Source organism: Mesocricetus auratus, unplaced genomic scaffold, assembly GCF_017639785.1.
Source record: "Mesocricetus auratus isolate SY011 unplaced genomic scaffold, BCM_Maur_2.0 Super-Scaffold_2245, whole genome shotgun sequence".
Lineage (NCBI taxonomy): Eukaryota > Metazoa > Chordata > Mammalia > Rodentia > Cricetidae > Mesocricetus > Mesocricetus auratus.
In genome coordinates, this window is record NW_024429180.1 from 51150370 (window position 1) to 51169890 (window position 19521).

A 19521-nucleotide genomic window follows, 5' to 3' on the forward strand; every position below is an offset into this window, starting at 1 on the left:
GCTTTAAATGTACTCTTCATAAAGCACTAATTACACACTCCCAAGGGAGAACAGCCAAGGAATACTAAACAGCAGCGAAGTCAACAGAGGGGTCTTTTTATAGTATGTTGCTGGGCTCTGTGTTTTTCTGTCTCTCTCTCTCTCTCTCTCTCTCTCTCTCTCTCTCTCTCTCTCTCTCTCTTTCTCTCTCTCTCCTTTTTTTTACAGTAAAATCACAGCACGCTAAAGAATACACATTTATAGCACAATGCTTCTCATCTAATTATATGGCAATCATTAGTTTTAAGCTGGATGCATTATATTTTCTTTGATATATTATGCCTGAGGCACAACTCTGTATTTATTGCTGCTACTGGCAGATTTTACCCCTACCCCCCTTCGAAGCACCAACTCCTCTCTACCCACCACCCCTTAACAAATTATTTAACCCCTACTGTTAGTTTGCTTATTGTCTTAAAGGGGGGAAATCTCCATAATTTAAATTGGCAAAAGGGGCCAGACAATAAACCCTTGGTTAACTTAAAGAAAAGAAAGAAAGGAAGGAAAGCTCGTGTGTTCTGGGAGCTGTGTGTTTGGTTATTAACTGGGTGGTGTCCTGAATACACAATTTCTCTCCCCACCCCAGTAAAATTCCTTTGCAACAAATCTTACCAGATCACGCTGAATTCCCACTTGGCTGAGTTGCATTGTCCCTCAGGGAAAAAGATATTTATATGTCTATAAATATATATCTGTAAAGAGACGCAGGGGTGGAAAGCCATGAGGGTTGGGTGGGGGGGCATTCCTTCAGAAATGCCTGTCCACAGATGCTGCCAGCATCCTGCTCTGGCAGCCTTTTTTTGAGTCTCCATAGTTAGGGAGAGGCAAAGATAATTCTGAGCTGCTTTGGAGTCCCAGATCTAAAGTCCAGAAGGGAGGAGGAGGTCAACTTCTACTGGGATGGATGGCCTGATGCTGCCCCTTCTTGGCCAGGCCTCCAGTGGCTGGTGGCACTACAGGTAAAAGAGAGGCGTGTCTTCGGGGAGATAGAGCTATCTGACCACTGAGTAGCTGAGCCCTTGTGTGCCTATGAGCTCAGAACTTGGGAGGTGGAGGCGGGAAGACCAGGAGTTCAAGGTTATACTTGGTTATATGGGAAGCATGAAACTGGCATGGGTTACCCAGGCCTCAAACATCAACAAACAAACAAAACTTCCAGAGTGTATTTCTTCTATGGTCATCCTTTTTTTTTTCTGTACTCTGAACCTTTGGTCTATTGGAAAGGACCAGAATTACCTTTGCTCTTTTGTTTTACAGCCAGATGATCTTGATGGAATGGCACAGGGCACATCGTTTGCTATCATGTAACCCCCTGCAGTGCCAGCCGGGCTCCAGACTCCTGACTGGCCCACTTCAGACAGAGTAGATCCAAACAGCTATTTTTTTAACAAGTTTGGCCAAGGGCAAAGGAATGGAGAGATGGCTGATTCTCTGAGAGCTAGAAGTTACCAAGTCTGCCTCTCTTGTTGCTGATGGACCATCCCTACAGTATCCCCACCTACGAACTCATTTGTTCTCAGATCTGGGTTTTGTCCTATGGTGCTCAGCTCAATGATGTATAGCTCAACTTCCTGGAAGGTGTTCAAGGGCAGTGACAGCTAGAGCTGGCACTCCTTTCAGATCTTGCACAGCTCCCTGCTACTTAGTAGCCCTTGGGTAAGTGACAATGTTTTCTTTATGCTTCTGTTTCCTCCTTCTCTGTACACTGGTGATTGGAGTGCCTGCCTTGCAGGGTTTTGTGAGGAGGAAGGAGATCATATATATGCTACTTCCAGCCTGCTGGGCCACCGCAGGTCCACTATTGGTATTGTTAGAAAACTCGTGCTCTCTATGATGGAGAAGAACTAGATGTGTCTGGTGGTGCCGGCCTGGAGAGCTACTTTGGGAGGCTGATGCAGGACAAGGACAACAGAAAGTTCAGGGTCTGGCTGGCTTACAGACCCTGGTCTGTCTTGGCAAATTAGCAGGACCCTGTCTCAAAATGGCAAGTATAAAGACGGGTAGGGTCTGGTGAGCAGGCCCAGTGAGGAGGAGTGATTGACATGCAAGTCTGATATTGAGGGTTTTGATCTCCAAACCTTATAAAACCTGGATGCAGTGGCACATATCTGTAAATCTAGCACTTCCACGACAAGATGCGAGGCAGAGACAGGAGGATCTCCTGGAAGTTCATTGGCTAACGTGGCACACTGGCGTACACAAGGGATCACGCTTCAAAACAAGACAGTTTCGGTGGAGTTGCAAGTTAATACAGTCATTATGACAATCAGCTTTGAGATTTTGCCCCAAAATTTAAAAATAGAATGATCCACTATTCTACTTCTGGGCATATACCCAGAAAATTCCACATTCCACCTGAGAGGTGTTTGATCCCCATGGGTACTTTACTGTTGTTTATTCACTATAGCAAGGAAATGGAACCAACCCAGTTGTCTGAGCAGGTAAAGCTGCAATGAAAGCCAGTGCTGACATGAAATGGAATGCTACTCAGCTCTAAAGAAAAATGAAATCCCAAAATTTGCAAGAAAATGGATTTAGAATGTATACTATTAAGCAAGGTCACACAATCTCAGAAAGAAAAAAAAACTGCTCACTTGGGGATCCTAGTCTACTATAGACGTGTATGTATGTATATGTATATAAATAATGTATATATGATTACTGTATAATAGAAAGGCGAACAATAAAGGCTAATGTTAAGCAATGAAGGAGTAAATGCAGGTAATGGACACGAGTCATGAAGGAGGAAATGAAATTTAGTGTTTTTCTAGTTTTAACTCTGTCACTGGTTTTTTTCCTTTTTTTGTGTGTGGTAGGTAAGTGCATAAAAACATAGTTGATATGAAGGTGTCAAACCAGTGTGAGGCTCTCCAGCCTCAGGATGGTCATTCTAACCGTATAGACGCTCATTGAGATGTGTAGACTTTGGGTCTGGCTAATTTTACTGTGTACTTTTTATTTGAGAGTTCTTTACAATAAAGTTTTATTTAATAATAAAACAAGGAAGGCGAGGACTGACACAAGATGTTATCTTCTGACCTTATATGCTGTGGCATGCACACACACACACACACACACACACACACACCAACAAAACCCAAATCCATGTTTCCCAAGAGCCATGTGGTTATGATTTTACCTTTGGCCCCATGTGAGGTTAACTGTCTTCCAACCCAGCTGCCTTCGCATGTCTTGTTAACTCACAAGTGCTACTTTCACCAGATCACCTGGTCTCTGCTTTCAAAGACCCCTCAAGCTCAGAGCCTATCTCTCTCAGAAGGACTACTCAGGGTCTTGGCATGCTGCTCCCTTGGCATGATGTCATAACTGTCCCACCCATTTTCCCTGAGAGAAACCTCAAGGAAGTAGAAATGGATTAAGGATGAAGAAAACTGACAGAAAACTGATGGAGCTCCTTTTCACCAAACACCATAGCACTTGAGACTCATGGGTGTGGGATGCTCCTTATCTCTCTCTCTCTCTCTCTCTCTCTCTCTCTCTCTCTCTCTCTCTCTCTCTGTGTGTGTGTGTGTGTGTCTGTCTGTCTCTGTCTCTCTCTCTTCACACACACACACACACACACACACACACACACACACACACACACACACACACACACACACCTGGTCTGGTGCCTTTGCATCTGCCACTTCTCTGGGATATATTTTCTGTCTCAAACCCAGGCCCCATGATGAAGCTGTCACTGGCCATGCTAGAAATTAGCTGATGATGGGTGAATCTTCTAGAAGCATTGAACTGATAGTCCCCCTGGTCACTGTATTTGGCAGCTCCAAACCAGGCACCAGGATGGCTTCCTATTAATGTGACCAGTGTAGGTTCTTGACCTTAAAGGGACTGAATGCTCTGCTGTCCATATCTTTGCATTCCTAATGCCTTAATCTTTGACACTGTGTTGTGAGTGAGGTCTGATGGGTCAGCACATGCTGGGGATTTGGAGTCTCCCTGGTTGAAGTGTGGTTCCACCCACCCCGACTGGTCATGCTTTCTCAGTAGAGCCCTGGGGCCCTGGGACAGATACAGAGTGGAGAGCAGGGACACCTTCTAGTAGGGTTTTTGTTTTGTTTTTGTGGTGTGACAAATAGTGGTCATCCTGGACCCTGCCTGGCAGCATTTGGTATCTCTTACCTACCCTTAATTTAGATACCAACCAACTCATGGCATGGAGGCCACCACAGCCCTTGGGGTTTGCCCTGGCAATGGGTGAAGGGGGGCTAATGCCTTTTCCCATGAATGGCAGACTCAGTTCCTTTGCCACGTCAAGTCCTATAGTCATGCCATCAGTCTGCCATGGATCTAGCTGAACACTCCCTCTGCATTCCCTTCTCCTTTGGTAGTCTCATTGAGTTCTCAGTTCTTCTCAGGGACAAATGCAGCCCCACAGGAGCCCAGCTTAGTGCTGCCAGGGCTACCTCCATGCAACCCCCAGCTTCTGCTTTCTCATCTCCCGTGGCTGATTCTGCCAAAGCTGACATCAAGGAAGACAGATAGTTTTTGGTTACTCTCCAGCTGAAGTCCTCTCTACAATATTGCCTGTTGATTCCAGGATAGCATATAAACTCATTGACACGTGAACACGTGAATAGATGCACACACTGATGACCTTATATATTAGCTTCACACGCTGGGTGGGTTCCCTCCACAGCCCATCGGTTGCTACGGTTTCATAGGCTTTTACCTCTTGCTTTCTAGAACTCAAAGACGCAACTGAGTTTTATCTAGTTTGTCCTCTCCCAGCCTAACACAATCCAGGCATCGACTGGGTTCTGGATGCAGGTTTGGGAAATTACACAACCATGATTCTCTACATTTAGGACCCTAAGGAATAAGGGCACCCTGGTGGAATCATGGGTGGGGATGCTATTTTGAAGGGAGAGCGCTTGCCTCATACCAGCAGGTCTGGCTGCCAGATCTTTGGCTTACGTGGATGGTCCTTGTTCTTCTGCCAAGTTCATGCTTGCTCCCTCACTCTTATATTGCATCTCTGGGCTGTTCTATTGCAGTGAGTCCTTCTGGTGATGGGGGCATGGTGGAAAGGATGTGCTCTTCAGGGTCAGTCAAGTTCACGACACTTTGGACATACAGGGAATGAGTACTTGGACAAGTCTTTGCGTAGCAGAAAGACGGTGATCAGCATATTGGCCAGTCTCCTTGCCTTCGCTGAGCTTTTGGTCTCCAGGAATTTATTTAACTGACTGAGCATGGGCCTTCTCATTTACCCAAGGAGCCCAGGAGGACTATTCTACAGGGTTACTGTAGTGGAAATACACACACGAGACATTTGATAAGGACTAAATGCTTCATAAGGTTTCCAAGTGGGCATTCCTTTCTAGAAACTGACCCTTCTGGGACAGGAACACCTCTGCACATCTCTTTAAGGGTGGGACTTGATGCTTTGATATGTCCCTGTCCCTGGCCTTGGTGGTAACCAAGAATGGGACAGATGTTGGTGAACATGGAGAACATCCGTGCCTCTGGTGTAGAAGAAGCCTGCCTGGGGAATGTATTATAAAGGAACATCCTCCTTATGTCCTAAAGGTGTCATTTCCCTCCTGGGTGCAGGCTTCTTTGTCCTGACTCAGAGATGCCTAAGACTCAGTTTTCTCATGTGAAAAGTGGGGGTAACAGTACTGTCCCACTTACCTTGTTGAAGGGATGGGGAGAGTGGCACACGGGTACATGTGAGTTTCTTTCTGAGTCCTCTGTAGGCCTCACTAAAGAGCACTGTGGCCTTAATAGATTTTCTCTCCCCTCCGGAGTCCTCACACTTTAAAAGATGATGCTGGGCGGTTTGACACAGTGCAATAGGTCGACTGGGGCGACACTTCAGGGGAAAACAGTGAGGCGGAGACAGGAGATATTTTGGGGGCAGGAAGTGGCCCTCCTTCTGAAATCACACCACTTAGACTAGCAGTTCTCAGCCTCAAAGCTGTGACATGCTGGTGTGGCACCAACAGTTGTGAGATGCATCATAGACAAATACGTTACTAATAATAAAGTGTTGCAGTTTTCGAATAATTTCCCCCGATTTGTCTTTTGTGTAAATTAGAGGGAATTCAAGGTTATCTCTCTCATGTCGTCAGACCCAATCTCATGCCCATGCGAAGAGGAAGGACCTGGGAATTGGGCCTGGCTTTACAGAGATGCATATACTTGGTCATTGGGTCATGGATGCTATGGGCTCAAATCCCTGCCTGGGAGACAGAGAAGCCCAGTGGTGAAAGTCTCTGAGAAATAGAGACAATGGAACACATACCTGCTTTCTGCATCCCCACAGGTGACACAAACCAGCACCTGCCACATGATGCCAATCAATGATGCTTAAATATATGCCCAGTTGGTTGTGACAGCATAGTCAAAGAAATGTCCACAAAGCGGAGGAAGTGAATGAAGGAGAGGCAAAGTGGTGGGCCTCTTCGGGGTGCTGAAGAGAGTCTATAGTTTGGGTATGGTGGCAGACTCAAAGCTGAATCACCACCAAGGTGTTTAGGTAAGGTCTGCATCCTCAGGCTAGGTGTGTTTGCCTCCGATCCCAGTACTCGGGAGACAGGAGAAGGCTGATCTCCAAGTCTGAGGTCAGCCTGGTCAGCACAGTGAGTTGTAGGTCAGCCAGGACTACATTCCCCCATCCCCATCCCCTGAAAAGATCTATGTTCTTGCTCTCAATGTTTGCACATTCACAGGAAAATGCTAGTACACCTCCATGGAGTCCTAGATACACAACTATAAGTGTCTTTCTGAGAGCACCTGCTGGGAGTTCCCTAAATGCTCTAAGGTCTTGGTAAGGGACAGTGGGATAATCACATTAACTTGGGGGCTTCGGGAGCCTTGGGGTCTCCAGCAGGTCCAGGTTCTGCCCATGAACTCTGTTTACACGGCAACTGCCTGTTCCATTTAGTGGCTTGGTGTCTGCGCTCAGCTACCTACCCACGGGTGTGTGTGTGTGTGTGTGTGTGTGTGTGTGTGTGTGTGTGTGTGTGTGTGACTGACTCTGCTTGCCTCATTAGCACCAGTGCTTATACAGACAGGGTCTTCATCAGAGATCTAATTTCTGGGGACAGCTCTGCAGTGAGAGCATGCGTGAGGCCCACAGCATGTTGGGAAGTGTTCTATGCCTGGGGTTTCACCATGCAATCTCGGTAAAGGGGCTGGATAGACAACCCCCTTTAAATCCGAGGCTCCAGGATGCTGAGGTGACTGTTCTTAGGCCACCCATTTGGAGCTCATTTTATTTGCTTTGTGTGTTACTTTTCAACCCACCCCCTCAGTTGCCAAGGAAACAGTGATGCATCCTAGGGTGGGGCCTGAGCTGGTCAACAGAGTCTTCTGAGGCCACATCCAGGGAGGTGGGCCTGGGGGCATGTGTTGGTACTAAGGAAGAATTGGAACAGGGTGGGATTGGGGTGGGAGTGGTGGACTGCTTGGCCCTCTGCACACCCCAGTCATACAGTCTCCAGAGACCTGCCCATCACCATGCCACCAGCAGACAGATACAAGGCAAATATAGGGCAGTGGCAACAGTCTATCCTGCCTTGGTGTTTGTGGGGCTTTACCAGGCCCAAGACCTCTGAAGACTACAAAGCAGTCAGGAGCCAGAGAAAATGGATTTCTTGTGGTAGGTAACTTGGTGAGGCAGCATGGGCTAGTGCTCCACTCAGGCAGTCCCTTCTCTGTGAAGTGTCCTCTGTGCTCTCCAGGGAGGCGATTCCTGGCTTCCCATCCTAATCTCACGTCTGCATCAGAACCAGGATCTTTGGGACCTCCTGCCAGGATGTTTTGACTCCCAATTGTGGGCCTCTTTGTATACCTTTCTCAAACTCCTGTCTCCTAGGCCCATCCATCCTTCTTCATTCTAGCCACCCCAGCTGGGAAAATAGTCTGCTCCTTGGGGTTTTTATCCTGGGGTGTGTACTGGGCACATCATTATGCTGGGGTCTTTCTCACAACCCTGGCTGTGTAAGGATATTCTGAGTTCTGTCCTTGGCCCCAGACAACTGTTCCTCCACCTGGTGAGTTGACACAGGGCCTGCACAGGGTACCCAGAACCTTTTTTTTCAAGATTCTCTCTTTGGGGCTCTGTGGGTACCCTCTGTGGTCTTGCCAACAGCTAGAAAAATCATGCCTTGACATTATATCAATCTTCTCCCCACTACAGAGCTCCCCATATTCGCTCCCTGCCTTCCCTCATGCTGTCATTTCCCCTATCATCCAGTCTCAAAACCCAGGAGTTATTTTTGATTCATCTATCTCCTTTATCACCCATATCTAGTCGCTTATCAAATTCTGTCAGTTCTTCCCTCAAAATGTCTCTAGCATATGTCCCTTCCTTCCTTAAAAATAAATTTCATTGTTTTCCCCTTTGTATAGCAGAGAAATATGTTCAGTGTGAAATATTTAGAAAGTACGGTACCCATGACCAAAGAAGACAATTAATTAAAGAAAAAAAAACAGAGAGAAAACCACCCAGCTCCTCCATGATAGCTAACTAGTCCCACTGTGTGGCTCCTTGCCAAGCCTCCCGTCCCTGCTAATGTGTCTGCACCTTCACCTTTCTCTTTCCTCCCATTGTTCCTGCCCGCACACTTCCTTCAAGGTCTCAACCTCTTGTCACTTTCCCCTCCCACTCTCTTATGCTCTGGCCGCAGTCTAAGCCCCTCAAACACCTTCTTCAAAACTTCCTGTCCACAGCCTGTTGAATTCAGGGAAGCTGAGAGTCCACAGGAAGCAGGTACCCCACCCAGTGGAGAAGCTCACAGTTTGGCAAGCCTATGGCCAGTTCCTCTGTGGGAATTAGAGGCTTGCCTCATTCCGGGTGGAAGTTCACGGTATGTTTGAATGTGCATCCAGTGAAGACTTTATCCCCACATTAATATGCTGGAAGTGATTGGGCTTCGATGAGGCCATGGCCAGACGGCATTAACGGTAAGAAGGTAAGAAGGTGTGTATGCTTGCTTGGCTTCCCCACTGTGAGCTGCTGGCATGCTGGCCAGATACTAGGGCCACACTCTCAGACTCCTCAGCCTTCAGCCTTCAGAACCACCACTGCGCAAATCTGTAATTTCCCCCACTTTTTTGTATGTGTGTACACATGTTCACATGCAGGTGGCTGCATGTGTGTGCTGTTCACATGCACATGTGTGCAGAGGGCCAGAGGACACCTTTGGTGGCTGTTCCTCAAGAATGTCATTTACTTTTTGAGTTGGGGTTTCTCATTGAACCTGGGATTCGCCAATGGGGCTAGGCATGGTGGCCACCAAGTCCCAAGCATCCTCCGGTCTCTACTTTCCCAGTGGTGGGATTTCAAGTGTTCACCAGGGCACCTAGCTTTTTTAAAATGTAGATTCTGGGGATTGATCTCAGGTCCTTATACTTGCATGGCATGCACTTTACTAATTGAACCCCCAAACCCCGTTCTTTGTAAATTACTCTTTCTTAGATATTTTGTTACAGCAGCAGACAACATACAAAGACACCAATAATGGGTAAATAAGTGACTTGGTAGGGAGAAAACAAGCCTCCTCCTGGGGAGCAATGAATAACTTTAGGAGGTGGCCTTGGTCAAATATCCTCTGTCACATGGTTGGCAAGGCCTAAGCTTCTGGTTTCCTAGCACTTACCATCCCCGATTGAGTTGGGTTACACCCTGCTTCTCAAAAATGTGTGTTCTTCCTCTTCCTAGGCTTCTGCTGAAGCTCTGCCATTCTCCAGCATGCTTCTTCTCCCTAATCTTCTCATATACCCACTTGTGTGGCTCAGGGTCAACCCTCAAATGCCTACAGAGTTCAGACAGTTTCCCTGACTTCATTGGTGGGTAGGATGGGAATCTGTGATGAGGGCCTGGGTCTACCAGATATCCCTTCTCTACTATTAAAACAACCTCTCAACTTTTCAGTGTTGCTTGCTTGAGATGCTTCTCATTTATGACTGGGTTATGCCCAGACAAGCTCATTACAAGTGGTATCTAGCATTAGCTATAGATGCATTTTATCTCCCTAATTTATAGTGCATACCACCCAGTAAAGTATTGGTTGTCTTCCCTTGAGTTTATGGGACTAACTGGGAGCTGAGGCTCTGCCCAGCACCACAAATTTCATAGTGTGTATATTGCTAGGCTGAGAGAAGATCAAAATTTCAAATTCCAAGTCTGGCTGTAGGTGCAGGGTGGGGATGGGGGTGGAGGGGGTGGGGGGTGGAGTGGGGGTGGGGGTGTGTGGCTAAAACTGTATTGCCAGCATATGAGAAGCTGAGGTAGGAAGATCTCCAGCACTTTAAGGCCAGTCTTGGCTACAAAGTGAGTTCCAGGCCAGTCTGGGCTACATAGCAAGACTCCATCTTAGAACTAAACAAAACATAACCCGCCAAACTCCTGCACGGTTTCTACTGAATGCATGATCATGTTCACATTGGCCCAATGTTAAAAATTACAAGTTAAACAAGCCTGAGACTTATTTAATATTTTTAAAGGCCTAGCCAGGTAGAGCAAGGCTGTCAGCTGTTCAACTCTCCATCAACCTATTTCTCCTTTGAAATATTCTGGTCCTCTACCCCACCTCTCTATAGTCAGCTCTGCTGCTCGCACACAAGGACCGTGCCCCTCTTGGCAGTTCTAGTTGCTTGATGCAGTGGCAAACACTTGTTAACTTAACCACTCAAAAAGGCACATGGAGTAGCCTTTGCAGATTTCACAGCACTTGGCTTTGGCTTCTAATTCCAGAACATTCTGGAGCAAGTCACTTACCCTTTCCAACCCTCGCTATCCAACCTGTGAAATGGGGATTAAGGCAACTGTCAGCCCACTCATTTGTGAGAAGGCACTGGGATCATATATGTGAAAGCGTTTTGCAAACTGTGGAGCTCTGGGAAGTGCCATTAACATCCCATCTTCCTTTGTTCCCAGTTTGCTAGTTTCATGCTTCTGAGAGGTAGTGGCTGGCTCCTGATGGTCCTGAGGGTGTTCCGGGATTTTGATAAAATATGTGTGGGTTAGTTGGTAGAATGCATTTATAGCACCGTATCTACCTCCTTCAATGGAGGATTTACATAGACTCCAACAGGACCAAGTGCAGTGAAATAATAACATAATGTCTTTGACAGTGACAAGTAACCTTGACAGAGCTCCTACTGCATGCTTGACACCTTGCTAAGAGCTTTTTGATCGCTCCCTCATGTAATCTTCACAGTAAGTCCTCAAGAACGGTACAGTTGTTGCCCTTACTGTATAGATGAGGACTTAAGCTGTGTAGCCAGTGACAGGTTTGCATAGGGAGCAGGGAAGTTGAGGACATGATGAGCCAGAAGCTATAGGCCATCAGAGATCTCACAAGGGTCTCAGGCAAGCTACAAGCATGCAGGGACACATATGCATTACCATTAGGTACCAGGCCTAGGAGAACATGGCTTTGATTTAGATCAATCCTTACAAGAACCTTGGGAGGAAAGTGTCTTAGTATCTTTTCCTGTTGCAGTGATCAAATATCCTGGCAAAGGCAATATAAGAGAGAAAGGGGTTGTTTTGGTTCACAATTCAAGGCACAGTTCATCATGGTGGGGGAGTCAAGGCAGAAGTTGGTCACATCACAGCCACAGTCAGGAAACAGAGAGGGATGGATGCATGCTCGAGGCTGCTCAGCACCTTCTCTCTACTTATATACAATCCAGGATCCAGCCAGGGAACAGCACTGCCCATAGTGGACAGGTCTTCCCATCACAATGAACTCCGTCAGGATAACCTCTCACCAGTTTGCCCCAAGGCCCATTTCCCAAGTGTTCCTACACTGCCAAGTTGACAGTCAACCCTACCAGCGTCCTCATGTTCATTTTACATGGGAGGGGAGCAGCAACCATAGAGATCCAATGCCTCTGCCAGGCCACGCAGCTAGGGAACGAGAGGCTGGCTTGGGGCTCAGACCCTCCCGTCCATCTGACCCTATCTATGGTCAGCAGTAGGGCTCCCAAGACTTCTTCCAGACAAACAGAAAAACGATGCTTCCCATAACAGTGCCGGCTGTTCTCCACGAGCCTGGCAGTGGGAAGGTGCCTGTGAAGGCCTTCGGTGCCTCTGCCACCTGCACCCACCTGGCTCAGGGATACCGCACTGGCTTGAGATGCCCAGGGCTGGGTACTCACAGGCCCTCCCTGTAAACTTCAAGACAACAAAGACTTACAGTACCTATCTTGGCCTTCCCTGCCCCCTCCCTATTTTCTCCCCAAAGAAAAATGAAAGAATCTGATAATTACTTCTATCTACCACCCAACTGTACTAATTACCAACCTATTTCTTCACAGTGTGACAGACACCAGCTCTGGAAAACACATAGAGATAAATTAGCACTAATTGGTTTTCCTCTGGCTGTTTGAATTAGTATTTAAAGCTCCAATTACAAAGCAGAATAATTGCTATTAATGTCCTATCGCAGTACAAAAGGCAGTTCTCTCGAGAACCAGCCCAGGTGTATGATTACTCTGATTACAGCATATTTAACCTGGCTCGTTAAGAGGGAGAGGAGCAGACGGTTTCAATATGGCCGACAGGCCACTTCCTGCAGGGCTATGGCTGGAGGGAAGAAAAGGCAAGCAGAGAAGGTGGCAGGGTGCAGGAGCTCGAGCCTGCCTGTTCCTCAGCAAAGGCCTGCTTGCAGAGACCTGCAAGGATGTCCGAGAGCATGGTGCATGGGGTGGGGCGTGTGTAGGGTGGACCCCACATTACTGCCAGATTTGATGCCAGCCGGTAACTGGGCCTTCACCCGTGCCACCACCTTCTTGATGGGGGTCTCAGTTGACATGAGCTTCAGGACACGAGCCTGGGCCTCACGCTACCTCCTTTGCCTACCTTCATCCCCACACACCGCTTCGTTCTTGTGCCTCTTGTTTCTCTACCAGGGACCTTCCCCTCTCTGACCAGAGATGGATATTCGGAGAGAAGGAGGAAGGGTGTTCTCTGGGTGTATTCTGATGGCTCTGCGGAGGGGAGCCCAGGGGAGCCCTGGCTTTCCAGCTCCTTGGCTAGATGACAAGCCCTCCAACTTCAAGCGTCAGTTTCCTCATCTATAAAAGGTGGACCACGGCCTCCCTCACCTGTGAGGGTCAGATGAGGAGAGATGTGAGAACAGCACTTGTGAATCCCAGCACACTGCATCAATAACGTTGGGTTTCTCTGCTCGCTGTGTAACAGCCATGACTGGGGCTGGACCTGCCTCTTCTCCCTTCGGTCTCCTCTTCCTTTCCAATAAACTTCCTTCCTCCTTTTGGCCTCTTTCTCAGTTTCCACTTCCTCCCTTCCTCTGGGCTGCCTCCCAGATCTGTCTCCCCATTCACACTGGGATGCTAACATCTCAATGAGTTTTCCTTTCCCCAAAGCAGTTGCATTTGAGAAGGGAGGGCTATGTTTAACCCAAAGAAGTGAGTCACTAATGGTGAACTTTCAGGCAAACTGAGATGATATTTTGTGGGGGAGCCAGGATGTCACAGCGCTCTTCAGAGCCCCCTAGGCAGCTGTCTACTCGCTGACACACACCGGTTTTGGCGCGGGCCTGTGCCAGGCTGAGTCTGAGCCAGGGAGAGGAGAAAGAGGCCCGTGGGGACAAGACAGCAAGATAGGAAGCCCTCTGCAGGCACTTCGGCTGCAGAGCCCTCTGTGACTGCTGACCTGGATGTTGAGGTCACATGAGGCTAGGTGGTGGTGGGGCCCCATTCTGGAAATGATGCAGGGAGGGGCATCCCTCATCCATTTGTTCCCACTAAAGTGTTCAGTTGTTTTTCTGGACTGGGTGGCCCTGGGGCTGTCCTAGAAGCTCAGTCTATCTCAGGACTGCCTCCTTTGTCTCCCATAGACCTCCTTCCTTGCTGTCACATGGGAAACAGGACGCTTTGAATTCCCTCTACAGGTCTACTCCAGGCCCTTGACCTTCAGAGTCTCCCCAGCTCGTGTCTGCTTTCCTCCACAAGTCCCCTGACTTCGGTCCTGTCTGTTTCTCCCTCCTGCATTCTGGAAGGGACCCGTCATATAGCAAAGGGATCATAGCACCCTCGGGGCAGTGGCCAAGGCTCAGCCCAGCTCTACATCAGGTTAGCCATACAATATGCTTTATTTTGCCTCCTCAGCCTCAGTTTCCCACCTGTATCATGAGGGACTGGTCCCGAGGGCTTTTCGAAGGGAAGTTTCTAGCTTTGGGAATTCTCCACTCCTTTCTTGTTCCACCCATCTGGTCTCCTATATCAAGGAGCCTGAATATCTGGGCGGCATCCTTAAGTGGCTCTGGGCCCTCAAGAGCTTTGGTTAAGGGGTTCCTGAGGTTAGCAGTGAGACAGCCACCAGGATCTGTCTATGATGAGAAGTCCCTGGGTGGTCTCTGTTGGGTGGGCCCAGCTGTAGCAGCCCGGGCAAGAAGCAGCCTTGCCAACCAATCCCTCCTTTACAACCATGCTGGGAGGGACCTGCAAGGGCCTGTGGGTGGTGTTCACGTATGGGGGGGGATTTCTTTTTAAGAGACAAGGTGGGTGGAATGGGGGAAGCCAGCTGGCTGTGGGCTCTATTTCTACTGACAAGGCTTTACCCTGTAGGTGTGAGGAATTCCAATTAAATATGCAGCCTATTTGTCTGTGTGTGGGAGAGGGTTTGCTGGAGGGAGGGGGATGGAGGCAGCGTCTCTGCGGCATACCAGCAAACCAGAAATTAGCTCCGTTCATCACAGGCACACGGGGCTTCCCTCAACCCTCCTGTGCACTCGCAGGAGTCGCAAGAAGGAGACAGACAGAGGAAGCTAGAGAGAGAGGTTGGGGAGGCGGGTTCCCGGCTGGAAGGGCTTCCGGAATTTCTGAGTGGGCAGGAAGGATTGCCCGACTCCTTGGCTCTTGGGGGTTTTCCGGATGCTGGCAGCTTGCTCCTCTGGGGCATCTGTCCCCACTGAGGAGGATGGCCAGGGTGGTCTGGGCGCACTCCCGGAAGGGTCTCTGGTATACTTAGAGGACTATCTGTGGATGGAGCAGCCACCACTAGCCTAGAGGACCTACCTCCTCCTCTATCTCTATTCCAAGCAGCATGGGGGGGGGCTCAGTTGGGGTAATGGTTTCTCTGCAGAAAACACCCCTAAGCTGCTGGTTTGAGGATCATGCAGAAGCACTTTAGGGTTACACAGGCCCCCAGGAACTGATGTGAACCTTTTCTTTCTTGTCCCTCGGTTCTCTTATTACTCATAGACAGACAGAGGAAAACGAAGTGCTTTCAGGACTACAAAGACCAATCTACATTGAGCCTGTCTTTTGATAGTAAGTTCACATGGGCTTTGAGGAGGTTTGCGTGATTGTCCGAATCTAAGACATTTGATGACCAGCAAGCATGGCCACCGGGATGGTGGGCTAACCTAGTCATTGCCTTTCTTAGTCTTAACCATCAGCCATCAAACCACTGGTCTTCTATTCAGACTGCCACACTACCATCTTACACCCCACCTACCCATTTCTCTATTGGTCAGTGCTCTGCAAATTTGTTTTCCCTTAAGGTTGCCTCTCTCCCTATCTGCTTCCCCCTACTCTAAATTCACAGCTTATTCCCCAAGGGATGAAAACACAATCATGTGGCCACCTAGGAAGCAAAGTAGCTGGGTTGATACAAGGGGCTGTTTTTCTGACCAAGGCATCGGAGATGTTGGTTGAGTCATCCCATGCTAGCAAGCGCCTCCCCTTCTGAGATGCCCCAATGTGGAGCCTGCTGAGCATGGAAGAGTTGCCGAGTGGCTTCACACCCCCTGAAGGATGGCATGTGGGCACAACCAGGATAGCTGGGAAAGGGTACCGGGGAGCCGAGGCTGGCAGAGCAATGGGATGAGTGTTGGCAGGATGGAGAATAGCTCCATTGAGGTCTGGGCTAGAAGGAGAGGGCTAAAAAGGAGGCCATTGCGCAGCTAAGTGGGCTGGGTCAGAGCCACCAGCGGGTAGCCGGGAAGGAAGTCGGGTGCCAATCATCCAAGGAGGAGTACAGACAACAACCTCTGTCCTACCTTCCCTGTGTGCCTCCTTCCGTTTCCGTCCGTTTCATCTCTGCTGAACCCCTCCTTTACTCCCCCATTCTCCCCGTACCCCAATCCGGAGCATCTCCCACATCTACAGGGTGGGAAAGGGGCTTGGCTGCCTCAGGGGAGCCTCCTGGAGCAGAGAAGCCATTTCAGAAGATGCCCTGTCCGGGTTTTGAGTTCAATGCCCACAAGATGAGGAGCCTGGGTCATCCGGGGAGGTGTGCCTGCACTAGACAGTCACTGCATCCCCTTTGTCCCTTGTCCCTCACTTGGAAGAAAAATGAAATACAGGTAGCAGCTTAGAGAGGAGGGTTAAAGTAGAGGTTGGACAGCAAGGAGATGGAGGGGACCGGAGGAGGCCAAAAGCAGAGGACTTGGAGAGGTGAGGTATTTCCACGCTGGTAGCACTGGGTTATATGTAAGTTATCTTTGAGAAGAGAGGCAGTCCTTCCCCGGAGCAGATGCTTGTGGGAAATGCAGGAGAGACAATAGTGAACTGAATTCAGACACAGGCCAAGGAACCTTGAACTCATCTTGAGTCCTCTTCAGTGGATGTAAAGAACACTCTGGACCATGAGATGGAGGGACAGTGCTATGGCACTTCCTACACCCGTTTCCCAAGCACCTGCGACATGTGATTCTGTGTGTTATATGGGTCCCACAGATGACATCAGCACTCCCTCTAGGAACTCACTGACGAAAGAAAAGCATCTCTGGGGAGGGAGACATACCTCCTCATCTCTTTCTGCTGCCCAAGATGTGAGCTAAATGGTACCCGCCCTTGTTTTAAGGGAGAAAGAATTTACTTTGACTCATATGAAAGAGGGTGCAGCCCCATCATGGGAAGGAAGGCCTGCCAGTGAGAGTGGAAGGGGTCAGTGGCATGACTTTTTCACGTCTCCGTGGGGCAGGAGGCAGAGAACTCCGGTTGGAAATGGGACTAGACTATAACCCCAAACAATCTAGACCTAGGGACCACCTCTACCAGCCTCATCTCCTACCCGAAAGGTTCCACAGCCCCCCAAAACAAGTGTTGAAACAGCAGCTTATGGTAGAAGATATTTTACATCCAAACTATAATATTCTACCCCTGATCTGCAGGGACCAGAACGGATGAGCCCTCCAGGACTGAGATATTTCTTCAAGCCCAGCCTCAAGCATGATAGAAGAGGGGTAGGAGGGTATGATCCTGCCCCTTGGCAGCACTTCCCAGAGGGAAGCCCCCACGGCTGGGCTAACACTATCCTGCTGAATGATTTTAGGAATGACTGCAATCCTGGGTACACGGAAGAGGGTACCTTAAGCCGCAGGTAGGATTTGTACTGCATTGGGGAAGTGGTGGGTAAGGCCTTTCTAGACTCTGAGGATTCCTTGAACCAGAGTCAAGGATGGACAGGGAGGAGGCTGGCTTTGCAGGGCCCTCATCTTGAAGACGATGAGCAGGCATCTGTCGGGGTGACATTGGACAGGGTCTTCCTGCAACAACCTGAAGACAACTGGGAAAGGGATTCCCCCGCCAGGTTGCACCCAGGTCCTCTTGTGTTGCTGCTACAGCATGATTGTTACTCGGGAGCTGGGGACAGGGAAAACATGAATGGCAGAGGTGCTCCAGGTCCCCAGGTCCTCTTGTGTTGCTGCTACAGCATGACTGTTACTCCGGAGCTGGGGACAGGGAAAACGTGAATGGCAGAGGTGCTCCAGGCCCCCAGCCTCCGTCTTGAGCAGGAGGAGAGAACCCGGCCACTAGGTGTTTTCCAGACTCCAGGCGCTAGGGATAACCTTGTAGGAGGGAGGGAGAATCCAATTAGACACGCAAGGCTGGGAGCTGTGTGTTGAGTGGGCAGAACTTGCTTCTTGCTTTCTGGCTTCCCTGGCCCTCCGTGGGATGTGACAGCTTGGCTCCCTCATGGCAGCCCCTCTTGTCCTATTTTCCTCTGCAATCACTGTGCTCTGACCACCACCCCATCTAACCTGGAGCGGGGTGGGTGCGGCCATGACAGAGTGAAACTCTGAGTCAGCCGCACCCCAAAGGGAATGGCCACCACTGTCCTTCCTCTTCATTTGCCTCTAACTTTTGGTCGGGTGCTGCTTCCTGCTTCCCTGGGAGTTCCGTACCCATTCTTCCCCTCTCCATTTCTCTGAACTTTGCAGCAAGTGCCTGTTTCATCCCCTCTACTTGGCCTCGACACAAATAGTGACAAAGTGACCTTGCTCCTTCTGGAACCATCATCCCAACTGTCCCTAGCAGCCAACTAGATGAGTTACTGTCTGAGCCTGGACCTTCCTGCCTCCAAGATCTCCCCATTTTACTCACCGAGGGACACCGTAGAAGACACCTAAACATGTTGGTAGCAAGTGGCTTACTGTGACCTCCTCAAGTCTTCAATAGCTGCTCCCCCCCACTTGAAGACCCGGGGAGGGGAGGAGCCTGTTGGTGGAGCTGGGCCTGGGGCTACTGTGATGGGTGGGCCTGTGCAGCAACCTTCCTCCCCGGCCCCTGGGTAGAAGGTTCTGGAAGTATTGTTTGGTTGGATGCTGAGTACCAACGCAATTTCCAAGCCTCTTGACGGTCTACCTGGCCCTTCTCTTTCAACTCTGCTGAGGCTATCTGATGGAGGCATTTTTAGGGACGGTAAGATCTGTGGTTAGTCTTAGCACCCCTCCAAGAGTCAGGGCTCACCACTGCCCAGGTACTGATTCCTCTGTCATTCCATTACAGGCTGTCCTTAGAGGTGTGAGGAACTCCAATTAGACATTCAGCCAGCCTGCCTGTGTGGGGGCCTGGGCTGTGGGGGAGGCTCCGTTGAGCTGGTGAGGTGACTAATCCTCACACAACACCAATTATGAGCCTCTAGGGAGGAGATGTGGGAAGGTGAGGGGGGGGTGGGGGAGGCAGGGACGTGGGAGGAGGGGGTTTCCTCACCCAGTTATCTGCCTCTGGGTAAATATGCCTTTGGTGGTGGCCAGAGTGTGCACTCCTCAGAAATCGGAGGCACAGGGACTCAGCTTCCTCATAGAAAGGGCCACACCCTGTGGTGGGGTCTAAGGCACCCCATGTTTGGATTCCCTTAATGCTTAATGCACTCCTCCTCACAACTCCAAGGTGGCCCCAATTTCCCCCAAAAAGGATCTGGGCTACAGAAGCCAGGGACATATCAAAAGTCACTTAGCTAAGAGGTGACAGGGTCGAAAGGATGTGTGACTCTTAAGGCCACTGTGTTTCATGCCGTCAGAGACCGCAAGACAGGAGCTCTGAGGGTCTCAGCAGAGGACCTGAGTTAGAGGCCACAAGTGCCTCCTGACCACCCCCCTGTTCTGTGGGGAGACTAGACACTCAGGGAGATAGCGAGCTAGGGTGGGCCCTGGATCCCCTCCCCCACTCTGCTTGCCCATTCTGAGCAGAGTTCTTGGGAATCTGGACAGTGTCTCTACTGGGATGTGTATCTGTTTGGCT

The 19521-nt window shown here is 49.5% G+C and overlaps 1 protein-coding gene and 1 long non-coding RNA gene across 5 annotated transcripts in view; one reads left to right on the forward strand and one right to left on the reverse strand.

Annotated features, from left to right (window-relative positions):
- The window catches only part of LOC121136551, a 76711-nt gene extending 58072 nt beyond the window's left edge, over positions 1–18639 (forward strand). For 2 of the 4 annotated variants that reach the window (XR_005873575.1, XR_005873574.1), the window contains 5 exons: positions 1297–1695; positions 13941–14121; positions 15253–15321; positions 17169–17377; positions 18219–18639. This is a non-coding gene — a long non-coding RNA (uncharacterized LOC121136551). The remainder of the gene's footprint in view (positions 1–1296; positions 1696–13940; positions 14122–15252; positions 15322–17168; positions 17378–18218) is intronic. The other 2 variants (XR_005873597.1, XR_005873557.1) reach the window with 1 other exon arrangement.
- Pebp4 (phosphatidylethanolamine binding protein 4) overlaps positions 1–19521 on the reverse strand; it is a 209698-nt gene that overhangs the window by 41913 nt on the left and 148264 nt on the right. The gene's annotated exons all lie outside the window — the stretch shown is intronic.